Source organism: Pinus tabuliformis, chromosome 5_2 (genome assembly GCF_031772625.1).
Source record: "Pinus tabuliformis cultivar Carrire ecotype Pingquan chromosome 5_2, CPIR1, whole genome shotgun sequence".
NCBI classification, from domain to species: domain Eukaryota; kingdom Viridiplantae; phylum Streptophyta; class Pinopsida; order Pinales; family Pinaceae; genus Pinus; species Pinus tabuliformis.
In genome coordinates this window covers 657,273,808-657,287,048 of record NC_142306.1, presented here as the reverse complement: position 1 = coordinate 657,287,048, position 13,241 = coordinate 657,273,808, and positions in this window count along the sequence as shown.

Here is a 13,241-nt window from a genome sequence, read left to right as displayed (position 1 = left end):
GAAGAATTGTTTTGTGCTATTTCTATTATCCAACCAGATTGGATAAACGAAGCAAGGGATGAATGGAAGAAGGATGAAGAAGTATGGCCACTTATTCAAAAGTTGCAAAAGATCCCAATTCAAACAATATTGCCAGAAGTTGAAGAGGAAGGAAAAATCATATTGGAACCTGGAGCAGTCACAAAAACAAGAACCCGACAGCTACAAAATCGATCAATTTCAGAGTATCTCATCAAGTGGAAGAATTTACCCGCTGAAGATTCCACATGGGAGGAAAATAATTTTATACAGAAGCATCAAGAACTACTCAAGCGTTGAGGATAACACTTTTTGAAGGAGAGGGGCATGTTAGGCCCCTATACTACTAGTGTAAACCCTTATTGTTATTAGTACAACCCACTTATTATATTGATGTACCCATGTAGTGCCCATATTGGTACTTTTGTGCCCCATAGAAGCCCACTATTGTTATTATTGTGCCCTTACATTATTATTGTTATGTCGGCTCTGATTATGTTATGACCCCTTAGACTCCTATATAGAGAAAGGAGGTCTTTTCATTTGTATCATCCAAGAATTGTTCATTTATGTAATTTAAAGGAGGTTTCCCCCTCGAAGAGGCTGAATTCTAAGGAATTGATCTATCATTTCTAACTTTTCATGAGCTGGTTTCATAACAAAGATACTATAGAAGGCGTATCAATACTTTTTCCTCTTTGCATGTCAATTGTATGGCTAAGAAAGCACGAAAACCTTCCCATAGAGTTGGGTGGTCACGCTGGACCAACTCGCCAGAGAAGTCAAAGTATGCAACTGGTCAAAGATGTTGGCTCATCAGCTGAAGGAATATGTAGCAAGGGCTCAACAACTGCCCAAAGGTATGCAAGAAAAAATCTACATGTCCACCTACATCTTGGAAGCAATCTGTACCCGACAGGAGTTCCTAGGTTTGAAGTGGGCATGGTCATCGACGAGACTACTGTGAACACTTATTGTAATATTTTGACTGGATGTAGCTTCAAAGGAGTTATCTCATGGATGTCTAATCATTTTGTCACCCCGGTTTACAAGATGATATTTGAATAGGGTCCACCCTGCATGGCGAAGGCAAAAATGGAGGCACTGATGGACATTACTGATTGGTATGCCTCACCATCTGGCACCTTCATACGGATGTAAAACACGGAGAATCTTCCACATGTTCTACCAAATTTTTCCTTTGTCATACTCATCATGCAGGAACTAGCATATCACATCTTGACAAGATTGACAGCTAGGCTACACTGGAAGAAGAGGGCACCTTGGCCCGCTCTTCCACTATGAATTGGGTTATACGAGATCTAGAGTTTCAAGCATGTGGATTTCAAAGTAGAGTAGATGAAGAAGTATCCATTCGACCTCCAAATTTACAATCAATATGACCCGCACTGTCTTGTGAAAGATCACTGCACAAGAGTACAGTTCAATTGGATCCAAAAGACATGTCATTGGGTGGAGGAGGACCCATGGAGATATTATTACAACTCCTACAGACTCAATTAACTGGTCGACTTCTCTGTGGAATGGCTAGTGAAGCAACATGAAGTAGCATCCCCGAGAGGACTAGAATTAGCAACAGCAGTAGAGGTGAACATACCAATGCACAACAATGGCAAGAGGAAGATTGTCAATCACATGGAGGAAGAGCAAAGATGTAAGTTCTGAGAAGATACACTTGTGGAGAAAGCAGCTATGGCCATAGAGGCAAAGAGACAACAACGCGACAAGAGAAAATTGTAAAGGTAGAGAGAGAAACAAAGAATGGAGGAAAAAGAGAATGAGTTGTATGAGTTGAACGAGAAACTATGAAAGGAACAAGAGCTACGCAAACATGAGAGGGAAGCATAGTAGCAACAGGTATAGTAGGGGGCACAACATGTGCAAATAGATGAAATAACACCCGTACAGGTAGTGGACTCATCAGAATAGCTGGTAGCAGGAAAACAGGGTGAACCATCATAGGAGCAAGACTTTTCTCAGGAATAGAGCAAGCGCTTGAATAGATGGATACAGACATCAAGCAAAAAGAGTCAGAGTAGGACATTGGCCTCATGCCTCACCACCAAGAGGTTGACCCACCAGCTTCACCGCATCCAGAAGATGAGAAAGTCCCAAGTGACTAAGGAGACACTGAGATCCTTGGAGATCAGCTGGAAGGAGAGATGCACAACATCTCATTCAATAAGTCTCAACATATAGTTGTGCAATCACGTAGACTGTTAACTCCGAAAGATCATACATCTCCTTCACAATATGAGGAATGATTGATTGTGTCTGACACGCACACACATCTAGCGGCCTTGGCCAGTGTCACTAGAGCATATGCTGAAGCCACTAGCTCAAATTTCTACTTTATGATAGTTGAGAATGAGTGAATGGTTAAGGAACTATAGACGGCCAAGCAAGGCGGAGAGTTGGTGACAAATTTCGCCTGAGTAGAATAGAGGAAGGAAATACTAGATGAATTATTGTCCCTTGACACATTTATGCAGGCGTTGTATTCCAAGTTTTGTACTGTGCATAAAGCAGTCGTCCATCTCAACGGATGGCAGCAACAATGTGTCAGAAGAGCACGTATCTTGTATAACATGCATGATGTTATTGATTATATGCAAATGTGGGCGATGAGATACAAGGGGGCCCCGCTTCACTTGCATAAGAGGATGAATCCTAGAGCAGTTGAGCTGAAGGCACACATCCGGAGTCATATCTGGAACTATGAAGAGCTCCCACAGCTCATCACTAGTCTATAGACTTCCCATGCATGTATATTCAAGAGTATGGATTTTATGGTGTGCGCACATGTGATCCCATCTATTGGGACTCTCACCCAAGAGAAGACAAAGGCACAAGTCTAACTAGAGCTTGACTTGTACTTTCACGAGTTGATGCACATAGCCACCATCCCAGACTTGTCAATCAGTGCAGACACCATGCATAAGTATGTTGTTGGTCCAACCGCATTGAAGATAATGATGTACATGCTTTCAAATGAGTTGGATAGAGGAGCTTGAGCATTGTATCCAGATGCTATGGAGGCAAGAGTCAAGTTCCAAAAAGATGTGACCTTGGAGTACACGGACACCGTCATAGACTACCGATCTTGGCATCAGTATGCTACTGTTGATCATCACAAGGATGTTGAAGATTTGGACTTCCCACTATTGTCTAAGTCATAGTGATGTCTTGCATGGCTTGCTCAAACCATTTCTGTCTCACATGGGTACATGTGCATTGTAATGTAACATCTTGTCAAGTGTAAGTTGAAGTGTCAATAGTTGGATGTAACATTCATAGAGTAAATGAAGAGTTATGAGGGTAAATGAACTTCACAAAGGGGAATGTCAAGGGTCACCCCACCCTTTGCTATAAATAGTCCCTCATAACTCATTTAAAGGCTTTTGGTCAGCGAAGCTTTCGATAGGAATATCTTAGAGAGAGCTTGGACAGTATTGTAATGAGCATGGATTCTCTAATGTGCAGAGGTAATACATCTCTTTGGAGGAGCAAGTGGTTATGGCTATAACGCTTCGCTGTCAGAACTAGTGGTTGGACATGGATGTATTGTATGACTCAAACTTACACTTCTTAATATAACAAGATCCAGCACGTTTCATGCATATGTTGTATTGTATTTTATCTATCTGTTTACTCTAAATGATATATGTATTTTTTTCTTATGCATGCATGTATAGCTATTTCTGTGTATGTATGTATGAATCTTTATTAAATGTGTTGTTGGTTTAACCATCACTTTGGATTTCTAGCTAACTTTCCTTCCATGTTATAATGCATCCTTCCTCATGTGTTCCCTTCTTAACTCCATGCTATCACAGGTTTCCAAGGGGTGCACTCATCTCAACCCCCGTGTGTTAGAGCCTCTCATGCACCTTCTTTGGTTTACTGCTACTATGAAACCAGCTCAAGAAAAGATAGAAAAGATAGATCAACACCTTATAATTCAGCCTCTTCGAGGGGGCAACCTCCTTTACATTACATAAATGAACAATTCTTGGATGATTCAAATGACAAAACCTGCTTTCTATATATAGGAGTCTAAGGAGTCACAATATAATCCAGCCGACCTAACAATAATAATATAAAGCCACAAAATAACAATAGAGGGATTCTATGGGGCACAGTAATAATAATATGGGGGCAATAGGGGCACAACAATATCAATAAGGGGTATAACTACAATAGTAATGGGGTAATCACTAGTATTATAGGGACCCAACATGCCCCTCGTCTTCAAAAAAGTGTTGTCCTCAACACTTGAGTAGTTCTGGATACTTCTGCATAAAATTCTCATCCTCCCATGTGGAATCTTCAACGGATAAGTTCTTTCACTTGATAAGATACTCTGAAATTGATCGATTTCGTAGCTGCCGAATTCTTGTTTCTATGACTGCTTCCAGTTCCAATATAATTTTTCCTTCCTCATCAAGTTCTGGTAATATTGTTTGAATTGGGAGCTTGTCGCCTATAACCTTCTTTAAACATGAAACATGGAAAATTGGGTGCAATCGAGAAGCTGCAGGAAGCTCCAATTTGTATGCCATAGTGCCAATCTCTTGCAACACCTTGTACGGACCATAATACTTTGGTGATAATTTATTATCCTTCTTAGCTTTCTTGAGATACATTTGCTTATATGGTTGTAGCCGTAGGAATACCCAATCACCTACATCAAAACTTCTTTCACTGCGATGTTGATCTGCCTGTTGTTTCATTCTATTCTGTGCCAACATGAGGTTATCCTTTAAGAGTTGGAGAACTTGTTGTTGATGTTTGATGTGATGTTCCACTGCCTGAACCTTAGAATTTTCTCGTAAATATGATGTGATGGATGGTGGTTGATACCCATAAAGTGCCATAAATGGGGTCATTTTTGTTGCTGTATGGAAGGAAGTGTTATACCACCATTCAGCCAGAGGCAACCATTTGACCCATTGTGTTTGTTTATCAGATACAAAGCAACGAAGATATCCTTCCAAACATTTGTTTACTATCTCAGTTTTCCCATCAGATTGAGGATGATAAGATGAGCTATGAGCTAACTGAGTACCAAGACAAGAAAATAATTCTGTCCAAAAATTTCCAGTGAAAATGGGATCTCTGTCACTTACAATAATCTTTGGGTTTCCATGTAGCTTTTGAATTGTTTCCATAAATGCAGTAGAAACTGTACTGGCTTTAAATGGATGTGATAATGCAAAAAAGTGTGCATACTTGGTAAGTCTGTCAACTACCACCATGATGACACTCTTTCCCTCAGACTTGGGTAAACCTGTGATAAAATCCATTGAAACTTCCTCCCAACGTTGGCTTGGAATGGATAAAGGTTGTAATAGACCTGGTGTCTTAATTGTTTCAACTTTATTTTTTTGGCAAACCAAACATTCCGCCACAAACTTTTGAATATCTGATTTAAGGCCATCCCAAAAAAATCCTTCTTAACCCTGTGGTAAGTTTTTAGAAATCCTGAGTGCCCTCCTAAGGGAGAAGTGTGCAATTCCATAAGAATCTTTTATTTTAGCTGGGAATTCTTAGAGAGGTATAAGCGATCTTTGTACCATAACGAATCATTTTGCCAGCTAAATGTAATAGACATACTAGAATATTGTTGTAGCTTTCGAATAAGTGCCCACACTTCTTCGTCATTCTTCCATTCCTCCTTTGCTTCGTTTATCCAATCTAGTTGGATAATAGAAATGGCGCACAACAATGCTTCCACATCCTCATCCTTTCTTGAGAGTGCATCTACCACCACATTTTCCTTCCCTTTTTTGTAGATGATTTCAAAGTCATAACCCAACATCTTTGTGACCCACTTTTGTTGCTCTTCAGAGGATAATCTTTGTTCTAAAAAGTATTTAAGGCTATCATGATCCGTTTTTACCTTGAAGTGTCTTCCCATTAGGTAGGGTCGCCATTTCTTAAGTGCATGGAGTATTGCCAACATTTCCTTCTCATAAATAGCTTTGTTTAAAAACTTTCCTTTGATTGGACGACTTTCAAAAGCAATGGGTCTTTCATCTTGCATTAGAACAACACCAATTCCATTTCCTGAAGCCTCACATTCCACAATAAAGGTTTTTGTGAAGTTTGGTGTAGCTAAGACTGGTGCTTGGAACATTGCCTCTTTAAGATGTTCAAAGGCCTTTATTGCTTCCGGAGTCCATGAAAATGCATCTTTCTTCAATAATGTTGTTAGCGGTGCTGCTATTCTCCCATAATTCTTAACAAACTTGTGATAATACCTTGTCAACCCAAGAAATCCTCGCAGATGCTGTTAGGATATTCCGACACATAGGATATAGTTAAGTTCAACTTGGTCTAGTATAGAGTTAGGTTAGAGTTAGGTAAAGTGTGTTTCTTTACCGTTGTACATTTTGTAACTTACAATCTGACGGTCACGATATGTAGTGATCCGACGGTTCACTCTCACCTCGGTATTACCGACACTTGATCCGTGGCTTGACACCCGATTGGTCCATGAGTTCTATTTAAAGCGCATGGAGGGTCATTGTTCGGGTAATCCATGCATGAGAGAAGCTTATGTAAATTTTCATTCTTTGATTAATAAATTGCCTATAGTACCCACGTTGGGACAGGCCGTGGACTGTTTCCCTCCTTGCACTCTGAGGGTTTTAACCACGTCAAAAATACTGGTGTATTGATTTGAGATCTGGTTGTGAGCGGTGTCCTTTTGGTATTCTTTCTGTGGAACTTACCCTGTAAATTCCTACATGGTATCAGAGCTATTTGAGGGCCGCGTCCGTTGGTGATCCAAATCTGAAGCCGGTAGAACTGCATGCGGCTGTCGTTTCCTAGATCTGCTGTTTCTGACTGCTTTCGGGCCGAGAGGACTGCTCTGTTGCGTTCGGAGCATCTGTTCCAGTGAGGAACCCCTTTCGTTTCACGCGAAAAGGTTTCCGGTAGCCCTAGCTGCGTCATTTTTCAGATCGGGAGGTATACAGTGTTTTTATTGCAGTTTACTGTTATTTTCTCTCTGCTTATTTCGGTCTCAGTTTATTTAGCCTTTTTTTTTAACCGGATCTATACCTTTCATTTCTGCGTATGCTCTTTGCCCTGCGACTCTGTGCGATCTGGGCAAATCAGAAACAGAAAGGAAGGATTTTTCTCATGCGTATGCTCTTTTCCCTGCACCTTAGTGTGATCTCGGAAAATCAGAAACATTGAGAAAAATATTTAGTTTTTCGGCTAAAGCTAACTTTGAGATTTTTTTTAAAATTTCTAGTTTTTTGGCTAAAGCTAACTTCGAGCCGCAAGGTTCGTTTTTCTTTGCATATTCGTGTTGGGTTTTGTGTTTTGTGTTTTGTAGGGAAAAAGAGCTTTCTCAAGGCAAGCACGCAAACCAAGGCCCCCCCCCCCCTCTCTCTCTCTCTCTCTCTCAAATTTTTTGTATAGATCAATTGGTTCAAAGCTTTTTTAAGAGAGTAGAGGTCTTGGGTTCAAGTCTCCATTTTGTGGGGGCGGATTTTTTCATTCCCGCACATTCGCGCACTTTGCCGGCAACGTCAACAATTTTTTTTCAAAAAGCCATAACTTCTTCATCCGGAAGCCTTTTTCAGAGCCGTTTTTTTTAAAACCGCCTATTTTTTCGAGATCTATCCATTGGAACACTTACTTTCAGCATCTTCAGCTTCAGTTTTTTTTTTAAAAATGGAAAGTCCATGCCAAGTCATTCTTGACAGCACTAACTACTTCCAATGGGTAGCCTACATGGAAGATTTACTTAGAAGTAAAGGTCTCTTCAGAATAGCCACAGACCAAGAGAAGAAACCAAAAGATGAAGACAAGGCGGCAAAATGGGAAAATAGACAAGATCAAGCACGTGGTTTGATAGGGATGTCTATTTCTCCTGATCTTAGATTCCACATTGCAGGACTTGAGACTCCTCATGAAGCATTAGAAAAACTTGCTAAAGTTTTTGGGATTAAAAATGAAATTAGAGCCCATCAACTTGAAAATGAGCTGCTTACTTTGGATCCTAATAATTTTTCTTGCATTGAAGATTTCTTGTCCAAATTCAAGACCCTTAGATATCTCTTGGAAGGTGTTAAAGTTAAGAAAGAAGATGGTAACCTTATTTATTCCATCCTTACTAAGTTGGGACCAGCCTACTCTGTATTTGTTTCCACTTTCCATTCTACAAGGGAAGCTTTCATTTGTCAAGGACAAGACTACAAGGCCCCTTCCTTTGACTCCTTTTGTGATTCCTTAATAAGAGAACAAGAAAAACTCTTACACCTTGGTCTTCTTAATCTTGGAAACTCTTCCACGAAAGCGTTAGCCGCCCAGCAGCAACCAAATTCAAAGAATCCTAAGAAGTCATATCCTCAAAAGAATGGTCCTAAACCATCTCAGCCTCAAAATGAAAGATCATTTCAGCAAAATGATAAGACCAATAAAAACAAATGGAAGAAGACTGATAGACATTGTAACTTTTGTAATCGAGATGGCCACTTAGAATCTAAATGCTTTAAGAAGATGGAAGCCTTGGAAGCCGCAATGAAGAAACATAACATCCATGTGGAGCCTACTTCAACTTCAACTTCCGGAATGGCACTTTCTGCATGTCATTGTCAATCATCTCAGTCTGGTTATGCATTAAATGTATCTTCTTCTTCTTCTCATTCTCATGAGTGGCTCATTGATTCTGGAGCCTCTTGTCACATGGCCAAAAACCAAGCCATGTTTTCTTCTTTAAATGATTGTAACACCAAAAATATATATATTGGTGATGATAGATCTCTTAATGTTGTAGGGACTGGAACTGTTCATCTAGACAATGGTCAGTTTAATGATGTATTATGTGTTCCAACCTTATCCTGCAACCTTCTATCTGTCTATCAGATAACTCATTCAGGTGAAGGTAAAATTGTTGAATTTTCACCTCATGATGTTGTAATCAAGGATCTAAAAGATCCTAAACAGATTCTAGCTACTGGTCTTGCTGATGATTCCAAAAGGTTGTATAAGTTTCACAACTTTGGGTCATCCAATCTTCCCTCAGTATTTGTTGCTCATAATGATGAAGTGAGCAAACTTTGGCATGAGCGATTTGGTCACTTAAACTATCGCTCCCTTCAGCATCTATGTAAAGAAAATATGGTGACAGGTCTTCCTATGGTATCTTGCAGAGATGGTGTTTGTTCCGGATGTGTACTCGGAAAACATCATCGGGACAGTTTTGACAAACGTGCCTCTTGGCACGCCTCAGCCCCTTTACAGCTTGTGCACAGTGATTTATGTGGTCCTCTTCCTGTTGCTTCATTCTCTGGCTGCAAGTACTTCTTAACTTTCATTGATGATTTCTCCAGACGCACTTGGGTATACTTCTTAAAACTCAAGAGCGAAGTATTTAACACTTTTTTGGCCTTCAAAGCCTTTGTTGAAAAACAATCTGGACATCAAATTCTTAAGCTAAGAACTGATAATGGTGGAGAATATGTTAAAAACACATTCATCAACTTTTGCACCGAAAATGGAATTCAAATGCAACATACTGTTCCATACACTCCACAACAAAATGGTGTAGCTGAAAGGAAAAATCGCACCTTAAAGGAAATGGCTAATTGTATGCTGCAATCTAAAGGACTCAGTCTTAGTTTTTGGGCCGAAGCAATTAATTGTGCAAATTATATAATCAATCGCACTCCTACTAAGGTTCTAGAGAATATCACTCCAGAAGAAGCTTGGAGTTCCATTAAACCAGATGTAAGTCACTTTCGTGTGTTTGGAAGTGAAGCATGGGCCCATATTCCAGATGAAAAGCATAAAGCTTTAGAACCTAAGAGTGAGAAATGTACTTTTGTTGGATATTCTGAAGATGTAAAAGGTTATAGACTTATTCCATTTAAGTCCAAAAATGTTATCATTAGAAGAGATGTAAAATTTGATGAAAATAAATCGGCCTGCGAGCCTAGTCCGGCGGATGTGCCACCTCTTCCTATCTCTTCTATTTTTGAAAACATTTCTTCTTCAGATGATGAAAGCGAGGATGATAATCCTCCCCCACCTTCTCAGGATCCTCAACTTCCAAGATGGGTCCGTGCTACTCGGGATGCAGCAGGTGATCTTGCCGGTGATCCTACAGATCAGCGACGTACACGTTCTCAGTTTGAAAGAGCCTCTTCTTTACTGGCTCAAGCTCCAGTAAATCATGATCCTGACACTTTTGCAGAAGCTTCAGGCCATCCACATTGGGAAGCAGCTATGAATGAAGAATATCATTCATTGATGACAAATGATACATGGGATCTTGTTCCTCTACCAAAGGGACGCAAACTTGTTAGATGTAAATGGGTTTACAGAACCAAGTATGGACCAGATGGGAAAGTTGATAAACATAAAGCTCGTCTCGTTGCTAAGGGCTTTTCACAGGTTGAAGGCATTGACTACACTGAAACCTTCTCCCCTGTTGCCAAAATGAACTCTATCCGCCTTGTTCTTTCCCTTGCTGCCTCTTTAAAATGGGAAGTCCATCAAATGGATGTTAAATCTGCCTTCTTGCATGGGGACTTGCAGGAAGAAATCTATATGGAACAACCCATTGGCTTCATACAAACAGACTCCAGCCTTGTTTGTCGACTTAAGAAATCCCTTTATGGCCTCAAGCAAGCTCCTCGGGCTTGGTATGCCAAAATGGATAGCTTTCTTTTAGAATCTGGCTTTTCTAGGTGTCATTCTGACAATACTGTCTACACCAAGAAAGTGGGCAACTCTCTTATCATCCTTGTTCTTTATGTTGATGATCTTATTCTTACTGGTAGTGATCCCAACCTTATAAACCATGTGAAGTCCAGCCTTAAAAAGAAATTTGAAATGACAGACTTAGGACACTTACACTATTTTCTCGGTCTTCAAGTCTTGCAATCCCAAGAGGGTATTTTCCTTTCCCAGTCCAAGTATGCTTGTGATATTCTTCGTCATTTTCACATGGAAGACTGTAAGCCAGCCCCTTCTCCCTTTCAGTCTGGAGTCAAACTTTCAGTCTCTTGTACTTCTCCTGAAGTTGATGCTACCTTATACCGTCAACTTGTCGGAAAACTCTTGTATTTAACCCATACTCGTCCTGATCTTTCCTTTGCTGTTGGCCTTGTTGCTCGTTTTATGCAAAACCCCCGTGAAAGTCATTGGAAAGCAGCTAAAAGAATACTTCGTTATGTTCGAGGTACAGTACAGTTTGGGATTCATTACAGTGCCAAAGCAGCTCCTCTGTTAGTTGGTTTCACTGATTCTGATTGGGCTGGTGACCCTGATGATCGGAAGTCTACTGCCGGTTATGTCTTCACTCTTGGTTCAGGACCTATTACATGGGCTTGTAAGAAACAGGCTGCCATTTCTCTTTCGTCAGCAGAAGCAGAGTATCGTGGTGCCGTGGAAGCTAGTAAGGAAGCCTTGTGGCTTCGTCAGATCCTATCAGAGTTTGGCTTTGAGCAGCAGCATCCAACCACACTTTGGTGTGATAATCAAAGTGCCATTCAGCTATGCAAAGATCCAGTCCAGCATCAGCGCAGCAAACACATTGAACTACACATGCACTTCATCAGAAAGCTCATTCATGACCATGTTCTTGAAGTGCAATATTGTCCAACAGATGATCAGGTTGCAGACATCTTCACAAAGGCTCTCACAGAGGCGAAGTTCACTAAACTTCGATATATGCTTGGAGTTCAGGAAGTTGTCACTAAGGGGGGATAGGCTCTAGTGCCTCCTTCCTTCTCCTATTGTGTCATATTTGTAAATCCTTCAATCCTATCCCAAGTTGTTCTTAAGGGGGGATGTTAGGATATTCCGACACATAGGATATAGTTAAGTTCAACTTGGTCTAGTATAGAGTTAGGTTAGAGTTAGGTAAAGTGTGTTTCTTTACCGTTGTACATTTTGTAACTTACAATCCGACGGTCACGATATGTAGTGATCCGACGGTTCACTCTCACCTCGGTATTACCGACACTTGATCCGTGGCTTGACACCCGATTGGTCCATGAGTTCTATTTAAAGCGCATGGAGGGTCATTGTTCGGGTAATCCGTGCATGAGAGAAGCTTATGTAAATTTTCATTCTTTGATTAATAAATTGCCTGTAGTACCCACGTTGGGACAGGCCGTGGACTGTTTCCCTCCTTGCACTCTGAGGGTTTTAACCACGTCAAAAATACTGGTGTATTGATTTGAGATTTGGTTGTGAGCGGTGTCCTTTTGGTATTCTTTCTGTGGAACTTACCCTGTAAATTCCTACAGATGCTTTATGGATGTGGGCATTTTCCATTCCTTAATGGCTTTAATTTTTCTAGGGTCTACCTTAACTCCTTCATGAGATACAATATGACCCAAATATTCCACCTCCTAGACTCCAAAGAAACATTTGGATCTTTTTGCATATAATTGTTTCTCCTCCAATAGTTGTAGCACCCTGTCAACATGTTCAACATGATCCTTCCAAGACTTGCTGTAGATTAGTATATCATCAAAAAATACTAACACAAATTTTTTAAGGAATGGTTTGAAAATTGAATTCATCAAACCTTGAAATGTTGAAGGTGCATTGGTAAGGCCAAAAGGCATGACCAAAAATTCATAATGACCCTCATGAGTTCTAAATGTCGTTTTCAGAATGTCTTCAATCTTCATTCTGATTTGATGATATCCTGAACGAAGATCCAACTTGGTGAAGTAAATTGATCCATGCAATTCATCCAGTAATTCATCAATGACAGGAATGGGGAACTTATCTTTAATAGTGAGCTTGTTGAGCTCCCTATAATCCGGACACATGCGCCATGATCCATCCTTCTTGTGCACCAATACTACTGGAGCAGAGAAAGAACTTTGACTCGGTTGAATTATACCAGCCTCTAGCATTTCTGCAACCATACGTTCAATTTCACTCTTTTGGACATAGGGATATCTGTACGGCCTGATGTTTGGAGGAACACTTCCTGGAATCAGATGAATAGCATGATCATGATCACGCATAGGTGGGAGACCTTTGGGAGTCTCAAATACCTTGGAATGATTGTCCAGGACTTTTTGGAGATCTGGAGAAATAGATGATTCCGATGTGGAAACATCTAGCGAACATAATTGTGCAATTACACCTCTTTGCTCCTTTTTTAGAAGCTTTGTCATACCATTAGAGCTGATTATCTTTCCTGGTTTCCCTGCAAT